The sequence below is a fragment of the Euphorbia lathyris genome, chromosome 1, assembly GCF_963576675.1.
Source record: "Euphorbia lathyris chromosome 1, ddEupLath1.1, whole genome shotgun sequence".
NCBI classification, from domain to species: domain Eukaryota; kingdom Viridiplantae; phylum Streptophyta; class Magnoliopsida; order Malpighiales; family Euphorbiaceae; genus Euphorbia; species Euphorbia lathyris.
The window spans coordinates 20,015,951-20,030,754 of NC_088910.1; positions in this window are offsets into that span (position 1 = coordinate 20,015,951).

Below are 14,804 nucleotides of genomic sequence, written 5' to 3' on the forward strand. Positions count from 1 at the left end.
TAAGAATGTATTGAATAAATAAGTATATCATTAATGAAATGTGAATTTTCACAAGTTAACAGAGAAGTAGAAACTTGGATAGCATTGTAACGAAAACTTTGAGATCCGGGTCGTCAATCTTTCTCTCAAACTCCGTAGGCTCGTCAAACCTCATGCGCTTCAGCCGTCAATTCTTCTCGCTGGATCTTCGGAATAGAGACTGGTCTCGTCCACTATCAGAATGAAAACTAAACTAATACTATATATAACTAATCTAAATACAATTCGTGTATAGCACGATTGCTTACAGAAACGAACTCTAACTTTCTGACTCATTTCTGAGTCAGAGTTTCAACATAATAACTTTCTTCTCTAATTTCTCTAACTTTTCCAACCTTGATTTCTGAATTGGATCACTTATTTATAGTTGTTGAAGGGTTGTAAATGACGGGTCATGTCCGCTGGTGAAGGGTCGCTTTTATCCAAACGAACAGACGCGTTTCTTGGATTTAAACATGTGAAAACTGTGCAGAATTCTTCGATGTCTCATATGAGATTCCGAGAATCTCAGTCGCGACAGGGGGTGCAGAAAAAGGCTGAAAACTTCGACTTTGGTGTTTGAGATTTAGAAAGTCGCGACTGAGATTTTGAGAATCTCAGTCGCGACAGGGGCTTTTCTCCCCGTCTCTCGACTGCTTCTTGTCCTCCTTGAGTGTACTTCTGACTGATATGCATTCTTGGTACGTTTTTAAGGTTTTTCCTCCATTTTAGCTCCGTTTTAGCTCCGTTTTCGCTCCTATTTGGATTTTACCAAATATTTAGGTACCTTGTATCAAAGAAGTAAATAAGGACGTAAAAGTATTCCAAATGAACATAATTAACACGATTTCAATGTAAATTTAATGTATTTATGTATGATATTTTAGGTATATTTTGGGCTTAACAAACTCCCACACTTAAGCTTTTGCTAGTCCCGAGCAAAAATTTCACTAAATTTATCCTTTAATCAATCTCTTTATAAATAGAACATATACCCATATATTCCTTTTTGAATTAGTTAAACCGAAAGATAAACTTTTCACGGTAAATTTATACGCAAAGCATCAAACTAGCTTGTGTAAAAGAGATATATCACTCGTCTTGTATCTCAATTTTTATATTGAAGTATTCGGGACGGTGTAAGCACGCATGTTTCAGAATCTTTCGTCTCAAGGCATTTCTAAGCACAAAATTTCCTTTCTCAAACCTAATCTATTACAAATATAGATTTATTAAGGACTTATGTTTAATATATTTGCTTAGTTACGCCCAAGATAAGGGTGGTCTCGATCGTAACTTTATACGCATTAATTTGCTTTCGTGTTCGTTTAAGAGGTACCGACCATGCCATGGGTGGACGCAATCGTTACTTAAAACTTTAAACACGTTTAATTTTGCTTTAATTTCTAACGTTCCTTTCATACCTCGACCGTGATAAGGGTGGTCGCAATCGTGGCCAAAAGTAAACGGTACTTAATGTTCTTCCCTTTCATACCTCGATTGTGATAAGGTTGGTCTCAATCGTGGCCAAAAGTTAAGAATACGACTACTTGATTTAATTAACACGAAAATAAAATTGGGAAAGAAAAATAGCACATTCATCCTATATTGACTTGAAATTCAACATGTATTATGGCTAAAGTTTCCTTAAAAACTTCAATTGGTTTTTAATGTAAGACGAAAAATAATATCGAGCTAAAAAGCTAAAGTTGTTAGTTCGATTTATGCCTATAAACCTAATTGAAAACTGAAAATAAGATTTATATTTATCATGAATTCATGGTATAAAGTAGAGATTTGAAACTAAAGAAATTTTACTTATATACATTTACTCGAGACGTTTTTGATAAAATCGTATCGGAGACTTGTAAAAATATCTGTAAAAATATAGCCCGTATAGAAATATTATTTCTATCAATAATGATAACCTTAAAATATGCTTAACATTATTTTGAAAGTTAAAATGTTTGAAACATATGAAATATATACTTAACAAAAATATATGTTTATGAAAAATTGCTATTATTTTTAAAAGTGTTGCACTTTATAAGCAAAAATGTTGCAATTGATTTGGAAAAATGTTGCATATTATATTTGAAAATTGAATAACAACATGCATTTATACTTTAAATAAATAGCATTCATTCTCATTCGCTGCATTCATTCGTACTTAAATAAAATGAATATGAAATACCTCCTCCCACACTTAATTTGGACCATGTCCTCATTGGTGCAAAAGGCGATAAAACACGAAAAATAGTACGAAATAAACCATACGAATTAGAATTGAAAAATAGAATACCATAACATTCAAACATAATAATAAAGAAAATTGTACCAAACATAATTTTAAATATTGTACCAAATTGAACAAGACATAATAATAATAACGAAAATGAGTTAAAGATAGAAAGGATAAAACCTATCAAGGTGAAGGTGGTGGAGAAGGCGTAGTCTCAACTCCTTGGCGGCGGAAGAAAGATAGCAACCGGCGACGAGTAGATTTGTGCTCACGTCTCAAAGTAGTGATATTGGCATCCACCGTGTTTATCCTCGAACTCATTTCGGTATTGTTGGTAACGACTTCATCTAACCGCAAATTCATGTGACGGTTATGCTCGTTCATTTGTGTCAAAACACGTGGCCATCCAACTTGTTCTTCTTCATTCGGTTCCACATTTGCTTGCTCGGTGGCATTAACATCAACATTCTCCTCCGCCTCTTCTTCTTCATCAAATTCCTCTTCATCCTCCTCATCATCATCTTGGGCACCTAAACCTTGAGAACCCGAGGCTTCACTACCCATGGTAGCAAAAACACGTCTTGTGCGATCCGCATAAGATATAAAAGCGGGCGGTCCCATTTTCTTCAATAAATTGGCCCTTTGAAGTGCCGTGAGATCCAATGAAGGTAAACCAACATGAGACATATTTTGATAATCCGCTAATTCACCTCGAGCGCCCAAAACAATACCGGTAATTAAATTACCCATAGGCACTTGCTTATTGCGGGACTTGGAAGCTCGAACTAAATTAGTAAATAGCATCTCGATACTATCAATGGTCAAACCTTTAAAAATAGCATCTAACACAACCAAATCACGAACTTGCACTTTTGAACTTTCAACCCGACCAAATAAGGAAAATGATAAAAACTTGTGAAAGAAGAAGATACAATCATCCTTAATTAGCTTACTAGATGTATTCTTTGGACTAAAAACATCTAAACCGGTTAAAGAATTCCAAACCGTGTGTGAATCAAAAGGCTTTGGCTTTGAATAAAAATTTCGAGTAGGAAAACCAAACCAACGGTTCATGGCCGCATACCCAACATCATAACGAACTCCATCATTCCGAAAAGAGATAACTCCTTTCTTCATGTCATAGGTTAGAGTAACCAAAAACTCAATAATATGCGATTTAAGACTAGGAAAACGCATACTAGAAAATCGTTTCCAACCAAGAACGGTAAGAAATTCATCAATACGCTCGGTAAAAGAAAGAGTATTTACCGTGTCGGTGTCAAGAAAAAGCATGTCGACGAACTCTATTAGGACATTAGAAAATCGGCGATATTTGCGTCCTTCGGCTTCCGACGTAATATCGAACGGTGCTCCATATTGAACCCGTAATCGATTGACTTCGGTGGCCTTAGTTTTGTTAGCGACGGTCTTTTGTCTAGGCATATTGTTTTTGTTTGTGAAATAGGGTGAAAATAGATGAAATTTGGGTGAAATAGGTGAAGAAAATTTGAAAGGATGAAAGTTAGAATGAAAGATAATGGTGGTGAATTGGGGAAGAAGAAGATGAATAGGGTAAATATTTATGGGGAAGATGAGTGAATCTTGTTATTGGGAAGAGAAAAGATGATTGATTGGTGTAAAAATAGGTGATATAAATAGGTGTAAGTAATAGGTATTGATTAGGATAGTTGAAAACCACCAATTAGAAAGACTGGCATGTTGATCAGCTGGTAGGTCAGCATGTGCCAGACGAAGCACTGCTCGAAGTTCGACGCTGAGGAAGTGGAGTTGACCTTTAGAAAGAGGAAGTTGGTCAGTATGTAATGAGCCATCTTTTGATTCTGACCCATGGAGGTGCTCGAGATTTCCCCGACATGACCGGCAGGTTTGCAAAACTCAGCGGGATAATCAATTTTATCTTGGTCACCTGATTTTCTAAGTTTAGCTCCTTCGGTTTTCAGCTTTAGCAGTTTGTCAAGGTAAGGAGGGTTGATGAAGATATCTTTTCCTTGAACCTTGGTGACCATGTAATCCCGGTTATCATCTGCGGCTCTTAGGTTAGTGTAGAACTCCTTCACTAACTCAGGGTAGGTGGCTTCTCGAGTCGAGAACAGCTCGGTCCAGCCGTTCTTTGAGATCCACTCACAGAAGGGTTGCTTAGCTTCCACAAAGCCCTTAGAGAACCAGCGGGAGTGGTCAACCTTATATCCCCTTACGCTGTTGTAAATAAGGGAGTAGGTACGTTCCATCAGTTTCTTTCCCTTATCCTGCTTCTTTTTCCCTTTCGAAGAGGTAGCTTGGTCAGCTTGGGTTTTCTTGCTCGGGGTAGTGACCTTAGAATGGTCACGCTGACCAGGTTCTTGAGACTTGGTGGGAGTCTCGCTATATTCCTGCTGAGCAAGAGATGGAGGGTTTTCATCGGAGCGGTTATCGTCGTAACCGGCACCGGAGACGTTCTGAAAATCGTTAGACATGATTCTTAGAGAAATTTGAGAAGTTTGAGAATTTTAGAAAAGAGAGGATTTGAATACCAGAAATTTCTGAGCGTAAAGAGGTACAAGTGGGAATTCGTCCACTATTTATAGAGGTGTCGAGTTGATCTGAAGCGTTGAGGTGGCCGTTTGACCTCGAGATACTCAACCGATAAGGATTCTGGCATTTATGACACAATCGGCGCATGTATTTTCTAATTATTGCGCTTACGTCATCCTAGGTGGCTATTTAATTCGCGTGTTTAGCATTAATTTGTGCAACGGATCTTTTACTCAGTGTTAAGAATTCTAAACATTTAATGTTCTGAGTAATCAGTTCTACGCAAAGGAATTATTCGTGTGCTTGGTAACTCAGCTTAAGATAACCACTCATCGTGTATGTCTACTCAGCATGTAATAGACATTGATTTAGCATAAATCACTCAGCATGGTAATCAACTCAGCATGCATATATCACATATTATACTTGGAATTTATTGAAGAGGATTAAACATACCAATGGCTTCTCTAAGTATGTTGAATTGCTCACGATCCAGTGGCTTTGTGAAGATATCAGCAAGCTGCTCATCCGTTGGGACATAGGTCAGCTTTATCTCTCCCTTGAGTACATGATCTCTGATGAAGTGATGTCTTATGCTGACGTGCTTCATCCTGCTGTGCTGGATTGGGTTCTTTGATAGGTCAATGGCACTCTTGTTGTCACATTTGACTTCAATTGTTTTAGTCTGAACGCCATAATCTTCTAGATGTTGCTTAATCCAAAGGACTTGAGCAACACAGCTTCCAACAGCAATGTTCTCAGCTTCAGTGGTTGACAGGGCTACTGACGACTCTTCTTACTGAACCAAGACACAAGACAGCTTCCAAGGAAGTGACATCCTCCTGAGGTGCTCTTTCGTTCAAGCTTGTCTCGTCCGTAGTCAGCGTCAGTGTATCCAATGAGTGTGAAATCATAAGTATTGGGATACCATAAACATGCATTCACTGAGACTTACAAATATCTAAGGATTCTTTTTACAGCTATGTAATGAGATTCCTTAGGGTTAGATTGATATCTAGCACAATAACATACTGAGAACTGAATGTCCGGCCTACTAGCAGTTAAGTAGAGTAGAGAGCCAATCATACCTCGGTACAGTTTGCTGTCTACTGACTTACCATTTTCGTCAGCGTAGAGGATAGTGTCAGTGCCCATAGGGGTAGATATTGACTTGCAGTTCTCAAGTTCATACTTCTTCAATATTTCCTTAGCATACTTAGTTTGACTGATGAAGATGCCATTTTTCCCTTGTTTGATTTGAAGTCCAAGGAAGAAGTTGAGTTGTCCCATCATTGACATTTCAAACTCAGTCTGCATCTGCTTACTAAATTCCTTGCACATGGACTCATTAGTGGCACCAAAAATAATGTCATCAACATATATCTGAGCCAGTAGGGTATCTTTCCCATTCCTCTTAATGAATAATGTTGTATCAGCTTTACCTCTGACATAATTTCTAGTCAGCAGGAAACTGGTCAGCCTCTCATACCAAGCACGTGGTGCTTGCTTGAGACCATACAGAGCCTTTTTGAGTTTATAAACATGGTTTGGGAACTTGGGATCCTCAAACCCTGGAGGCTGATTAAGATAAACTTCCTCGTTTATAACTCCATTAAGGAATGCACTCTTAACATCCATTTGAAATAATTTAAAGTTCATATAACTTGCATATGCACATAAAATTCTTATAGCCTCTAGCATTGCCACTGGGGCGAAGGTCTCACCGTAGTCAATACCTTCTTGCTGACTATAGCCCTGAGCTACTAGTCTTTCTTTGTTCTTGACCATGTTCCATTGTTCATCTAGCTTCTTGCGGAAGACCCATCTTGTTCCTATGGTCTTCTGACTTCTTGGATTTGGCACTAAGTCCCACACTTCATTTCTTCTGAACTGATCGAGTTCTTCTTGCATTGCACTCATCCAAAACTCATCGTGCTCAGCTTCAGCGAAGTTCTTTGGTTCCTGAACTGAGACGAATGCCACGTTGCTGAGGTATCTCCTGAGTTGATTTCTTGTCATCAGCGTGTTTTCAGCAGCATCAAGAATGGCACTCTCCGAGTGTCCTCTTGGTATTCTGATCTCTTTTGGCAGAGTGATGTCTTGAGCTGGTTGTGTTTCAACAATCTCTGCATGTATAGATTGGTCAGTGAAAACAATTTGAGTTTCGCTTTTACCTTTGGTCAGCCCTTGAGGTAGTGACTCAGCGGCTATTTCTTGGTCAGCGGATGCTGAGTATGGATCATCCTCAGACAGCTGCATGTCTTTTCCTGCAGGGTTAGTTTCATCGAACTCAACGTGTACTGACTCTTCTAAGACCTGAGTTCGTTTATTGAAAACTCTATATGCTTTGTTGTTTGTTGAGTAGCCTAAAAAGATAGCTTCATCAGCTTTTGAATCAAACTTAGCAAGGCTGTCTTTAGTATTCAGAATAAAACATTTACAGCCGAAGGCACGAAAGTATCCAATGTTGGGTTTTCGTCCTTTCCAAAGTTCGTAGGGAGTCTTCTTTAATATGGGTCTGACTAGAGCCCTATTAAGTATGTAACTGTGTTGACAGCTTCTCCCCAAAAGTACTTTGGAAGCCTATGCTCACTCAGCATTGTCCTGGCTATTTCAACCAAGGTTGTGTTTTTCCTCTCAACTATCCCATTCTGTTGAGGCGTTCTAGGAGCAGAAAAATTATGGTCAATGCTGCTGGCTTCACAGAATTCAATAAACTTTTGGTTTTTGAATTCTCCACCAATATCACTTCGGATGTGAGCTAACTTTAGGTCTTTATCATTTTTAAGTTTTCTTACTAATGTTGAAAACGTCTCAAAGGTTTCATCCTTGCTACTCAGCAAGATGATCCAAGTGTACCGAGAAAAGTCATCTATAATGACCAAGGAAAATCTTCTACCACCCAAGCTCAGCGGCTAGACTGGTCCGAAGAGATCCAAGTGTAGCAACTCGAGTGGACGCTTGGTTGAGACAATATTTTTACTGTGAAAAGATGTTTTAGTTTGTTTTCCAGCCTGACAAGCGTTGCATAATTGATCCTTTTCGAACTTAAGTTCTGGCAGTCCCTCAACTAATTGCTTTCTTGCTAATTTGGCCAGGAGGTCCATGCTTACATGACCAAGTCTCCTGTGCCATAGCCATGAATTTTCTTCCTTTGACACTAAGCATACATTTTTCGAAAATTTCTTTTCCAAATTCAGCGTACATTAAAGACATTATCAATACGAGAGGCAGTTAAAATTAATTCATTTGGTTTTCCCTCGAGTATTTTACATCCAGCGTTATCAAATATAACTTTTCTCCCATTATCACATAGCTGAGCTACGCTGAGTAAGTTATATTTAAGTCCACTGACTAGGGAGACTGACTCAATAGTAGGATTGCCACCAACGGTTCCTGACCCTACTATCTTACCCTTTTTGTTGTCTCCAAAACTTACGCTTCCACCTCATTTACGCACAAGTGTGATGAACTGAGTTTCATCACCAGTCATATGCCTCGAGCATGCGCTGTCAATGTACCACATCTTTGACTTCTCAGCACACCTCAGGCTTACCTGCAATATAGCTAGTTATCTTTAGGTACCCAAGTCTTTTTGGGTCCTTGTTTGTTAGGCTCAGCAGGTACAACATCATACTTAATCTTATGACGACACACTTGGACAGTGTGTCCATTTTTCCCACAGAAGTCACAACTGACCTTCCATTTGGGATATCTCACTGACTGGTCAGCACCCCAGTGCTGAGCATGCCAGCACACCTTTGTGGTGTGTCCCTTCTTCCCACAGAAGTCACACTGGACATTCCGCTGAGGATTCCATCTCTGCTAACTAGTACTTCGATACTGAGTGTTTAGAGGAATATTTCTTTTATTCGGAACCTTGAATTGATTCTGAATAGATGTGACATCCTTTCTCAGTTTCTTAGAATCTGATTGGACCTCAGAGACAAACTTGTGCATAGTTTCTACGTTGCTATGCAAAGTTGAGTTGTCTTGGAGAAGATATCGAAGGTCATTCAGTTTGACCTCTTCAATCTCGCCACATCGCCTGCTGAGTGCTCTAACCTTCTTGTTACACTTTTTGATAAGTGTGTAGAGGTCACTCAGGGCATTTACCATTTCGTTTCTGAGCAGGGGTAGTGATATTACCTCAGTTGAGTGTGCCTCATCATCAGATGCAATAGAGGGGTCATCATGCTCAGAAACACAAGGCTCAGCAAGCTCATCTGCCATGAAGCAGATCTTTGCTGACTCAGTAGCATCAGCTCCTGATGATGATGACTCATCACTATCACTCTAGGTTGCCGCCATTGCCACCATTGCGTTCTTGATGTTCTTCTTTTCCTTCCTCAACGTAGGACAACTTGATTTGATATGGCCAGTTTGATGACATTCAAAGCATGTGATGGGCTTTGAGCTGTCCTTCTTGTACTTGCTGTCGCTAGACTCAGCTTTGTACTTGTCAAACTTCTTGTAAGGCTTCTTGGAATATTTATCATTCTTTCTGAACAGCCTTTTCATTTTTCTAGTGAACATGGCCATCTCTTCATCGTCTGTTGAGCTCCCATCAGTGGAGTTTAAATGCTTTGATTTATTCTACTAATGTGTTTGTTTAATGTTGAGTTAAATTGTTTATAAGACACAAGGATTAAAAGGCCCAAGACCAATACAAGAGTCAAAGCCCAAGTCAAACAATTCAAAACAACTCGGTCCGTGAATGTCAAAACGTTGTCATAGTGGACAAAACGCAACTCAGCGGAAGAAGGATCTAGAAGACCTTCAGGGAACAACTTCGGAACGAAGCTGCTGAGTTGATTCGACAAAGCGTACAAGACAGCAGCTGGCTAAGGAAAACTTCCAGACAAAGTATTTCTACTTTGGGTAAAGTTCAGACGACACAGTATGTTGTCCAGTTGACTTTACCATAAAAGGAGAGACACTCTGCCGAGCTGACCAAAAGCTGACCGAGGACAGAAGATACTCAAATCTGATTGGCCGAGAGCTCTGAGCAAGACAGGATGACAACGACATGAAGCCGTTTCCCTCCAATGGTTATTTCGAAATTCGAAATGACCGATGCCTCAAGACGTCTCTATAAATAGTGCCATTAGAAGCTTCATTCCACACAGAACTTGATCAAGCCATTACGCTGACCAAATTTCTACGCAAGTTCTGCAAGCAAGAAGCAAAGCAATCTTACACTAAATTTCATATCTTTTGTGTAAAAGTCTAGAGTGATTATTCAATCATCTAAGGTGTCTTAGCAATCATTGTTTAGGACAAACACTTATCATTTCTAGAGATTAGAAAGGAGAGGCTGAGTACTCGGTTATAGTACTCAGCGAGAGATTAGGATTGAGTAGAGGTATAGAGGAAGGTACTCTTGTTATACTCAGTTGCTAAGATTGTAAAAGGTTTGAGGCTCTACTTTGAAAGAGCTCAGTAGAGGATTCGAAATCTCGGAACGTGTTCCGGGGACAGGACGTAGGCTTGGAAGCCGAACCTGGATAAATCTGCTGAGTAACGTATTTCTTACCTTAAACTCCTTATATATATTGCTTGCTTAAATAACCAAAAACTGACCAAGTAAAGAGGTCAAGCTGAGTTGTGCGCATCGAACATCTGAGCTCAGGAATAGACTCTAAGTGTTATATCCTGACTCAAGTTAAGAAACTGACCTAGTCACCAGTTGACTAAGCCAGTATCTTGCTGTTTACTCAGCGCCGCTGTTTAAAACCTTTTCTCTTAAGAAAAGAAGTCTGCCCTAAGTTGTCAAAAAGTTTAAATAGTTCCTAACCCCCCCTTGGAACTATACTTGCAACGTTATAAGGGACCAACAAGTGGTATCAGAGCTTAAAAGCTCACTGTAAAAGGTTTAACAACCTTGAGCTGATCCCCACTATGGGCGAAAACAGTACTCGGTTTCTCCCAGGAAACCAAACAACTCAGATATTGCCTGAGGGGCTGTCCATCACTCGGCCTCCCCTATTCTTCGGGTCTAATTATACCTTCTGGAAGAATAGGATGAAAAATTTCATTCAGGCTACAAATATGAGTGCCTGGCTATCTATAGTGCAAGGCCCATTTGTACCTATCGAAGTTGTGGCTGGCCAAACAGTTGTAAAAGCTGAGGCCAAATGGACAGAGGATGATCTCAAGAAGCTTCAAAATCACGCTTCGGCTATTAATATGCTTCACTGTGCGCTCGATGCTGCAGAATATAATAAAATCTCAGGTTGTGAGTCAGCGCAAGAGATCTGGAAGAAGCTGGAGGTCACCTACGAAGGAACAAATAAAGTAAAGGAGTCCAAGGTGAACCAGCAGATGAGACTGTACGAGCTGTTCGAGATGAACAATGATGATGTCATATCTGACATGAATGCAAGGTTTACCAACATCATAAATGAGCTCAAGAGACTTGGGAAGATCTTCACTGAGGAAGAACAAGTCAAAAAGATACTCAGGAGTCTTTCTAAAGACTGGCAAGCAAAGAAGACCGCTGTTGAGGAAGCTCAGGATTTAACCACCTACAAATATGACTAACTCATCGGCTCGTTGCTGACCCATGAGATATCTATGAAAAATTTCGAGGTGAAGGAAAAATCTGAAGATAAGAAGCAGAAATCTCTTGTCATGAAAGCTGACTCCACTGATGGGAGCTCAACAGATGATGAGGAGATGGCTATGTTCACAAGGAAGATGAAAAGACTCTTCAGGAAGAATGACAAATATTCTAAGAAGCCTTACAGAAAGTTTGATAAGTATAAAGCTGACTCCAGCGACAACAAATACAAGAAAGACAACTCAAAGCCTATTACATACTTTGAATGTCATCAAACTGGTCATATAAAGTCAAGCTGCCCCACGCTGAGGAAAGATAAGAAGAACGGCAAAAAGGCAATGGTGGCTACATGGAGCGACAGTGATGAGTCTTCATCAACAGAAGTTGAGGCCACCGAGTCAGCGAAGATATGCTTCATGGCTGACGAACTTGTTGAGCCGTGCGTCTCTAAGCATGCTGACCCCTCTGTTACATCTGACGATGAGGAGCAATCAAATGAGGTAATATCACTTTCCCAGCTCAGAAACGAAATGGGTAATGCCCTGAGTGATCTCTATACACTTGTCAAAAAGTGTAATAAGAAAATTAGAGCACTCAGCAGGCGCTATGATGAGGTTGAAGAGGTCAAGCTGAGTGACCTCAGATACCTTCTTCAGGACAACTCAACTTTGCATGATAATATGAAGATCATACATGAGTCCGTCTCTGAAGTCCAGTTAGTTTCAAAGAAACTGAGAAAGGATGTCACAACTATCCAGAACCAATTAAAGGTTCCAAATAAAAGAAACATTCCTCTGAGAACTCAGTACCAAGGTACTCAGCAGAGATGGAATCCCTAGCGGAATGTCCAGTGTGACTTCTGTGGGAAGAAAGGTCACACCACAAAGGTGTGCTGGCATGCTCAGCACTGGAGTGCTGACCAGTCAGTGAGACAACCTAAACAGAAGGTCAGCTGTGACTTCTGTGGAAAGAATGGCCATACTGTCCATGTATGTCGCCATAAAATAAAATATGATGCTTTACCTGTTGCACCTAACAAGCAAGGACCCAAAAAGAATTGGGTACCTAAAAGTAACTAGTTACAATGCAGGTAAACCTGAGATGTGCTGAGAAGTCAAAGATGTGGTATATTGACAGCGCATGCTCGAGGCATATGACTGGTGATGAAACTCAGTTCATCACGTTTGAGCGTAAACGAGGAGGAAGCGTAAGTTTTGGAGACAACAAGAAGGGTAAGATAGTAGGGTCAGGAACCATTGGAGGTAGTCCTACTATTGAATCTGTCTCCCTAGTCAGCGGACTCAAATATAACTTACTCAGCGTAGCTCAGCTATGTGACAATGGGAGAAAAGTTATATTTGATGCTACTGGATGTAAAATATATGAGGGTAAATCAAATGAGTTAATTTTAACTGCCCCTCGCATAGATAATGTCTTTATGCTAGACTTAGAGAAAAAGTTTTCAAAAACTGTATGCTTAGTATCAGAGGAAGAAAATTTCTGGCTATGGCACAGGAGACTCGGTCATGTAAGCATGGACCTCCTGGCCAAATTAGCAAGCAAGCAAATGGTTGAGGGACTTCCTGAACTTAAATTTGAAAAAGATCAATTATGCCACGCTTGCCAAGCTGGAAAACAAACCAAACAATCTTTTCATAGCAAAAATATTGTCTCAACTAAGTGTTCGTTAGAATTACTACACTTGGATCTCTTCGGTCCAGTCCAGCCGCTGAGTCTGGGTGGAAGAAGATTTTCCTTGGTCATTGTAGATGACTTCTCTCGGTACACTTGGGTCATCTTGCTGAGTAGCAAAGATGAGACCTTTGAGACATTTTCAAATTTGGTTAGAAAAATTGAAAATGATAAAGACCTAAAATTTGCTCACATCCGAAGTGATAATGGTGGAGAATTCAAAAACCAAAAGTTTGTTGAATTCTGTGAAGCCAGCGGCATTGACCACAATTTTTCTGCTCCTAGAACACCTCAACAAAATGGGGTTGCTGAAAGGAAGAACAGAACTCTGGTTGAAATAGCCAGGACAATGTTGGATGAGCATAGGCTTCCAAAGTATTTTTGGGGAGAGGTTGTTAACACAGCGTGCTATATTCTTAATAGGGCTCTAGTTAGACCTATACTCAAGAAAACCCCCTATGAACTTTGGAAAGGACGAAAGCCCAACATTGGATACTTTCGTGCCTTTGGCTGTAAATGTTTTATTTTAAATACCAAAGATAGCTTAGCAAAGTTTGACTCAAAAGCTGATGAGGCTATCTTTTTAGGCTACTCAACAAACAGCAAAGCATACAGAGTTTTCAATAAACGAACTCAAATTTTAGAAGAGTCAGTACATGTTGAGTTCGACGAGACTAACCCTGCAGGTAGATACCAGCCTCTGACCGAGGATGATCCACACTCAGTAACCGCTGACCAAGAACCAGCTGCTGAGTCATTCACTAAAAGGCTGACCAAGAGTAAGAGTGAACCTAAGATTATTTTCACTGACCAGTCTACTTCTGCAGAGATTGTTGAAACACAGACAGCATAAGACATAAATCTACCTAAAGAGATAAGGATTCCAAGAGGGCACTCAGAGAGTGCAATCCTTGATTCTGCTAGGAATACCCTGATGACGAGGAATCAACTCAGGAAGTACCTCAGCAATGTAGCCTTCGTCTCAGTTCAGGAACCTAAGAACTTCGTTGATGCTGAGGAAGATGAATTCTGGATGAGCGCAATGCAAGAGGAACTTGATCAATTCAGAAGAAACGATGTATGGGAGCTAGTGCCACATCCAAGGAGTCAGAAGACCATTGGAACAAGATGGGTCTTCCGCAACAAACTGGATGAGCAAGGAAATGTAGTCAGGAACAAAGCAAGGCTTGTAGCTCAGGGCTACAGTCAGCAATAAGGTATTGACTACGGTGGGACCTTTGCCCCAGTGGCAAGGCTAGAAGCTATTAGGATCTTATGTGCATATGCATCTTACATGAACTTTAAATTATTCCAAATGGATGTTAAGAGTGCATTTCTTAATGGAGTTATAAACGAGGAAGTTTATGTTAATCAACCTCCAGGGTTTGAGGACCCAAAATTCCCAAACCACGTTTATAAACTCAAAAAGGCTCTGTACGGCCTCAAGCAAGCACCACGTGCTTGGTATGAGAGGCTGACCAGTTTGCTGCTGACTAGAAATTATGTCAGGGGCAAAGCTGATACAACCTTATTCATTAAGAGAAAGGGTAAAGATACCCTGCTGGCTCAAATTTATGTTGATGATATAATATTTGGTGCAACTAACGAATCAATGTGCAAGGAATTTACCAAACAAATGCAGACTGAGTTTGAAATGTCGATGATGGGAGAACTCAACTTCTTCCTCGGACTTCAAATTAAACAAGGAAAGAATGGCATCTTCATCAGTCAAGCTAAATATGCCAAGGAGATATTAAA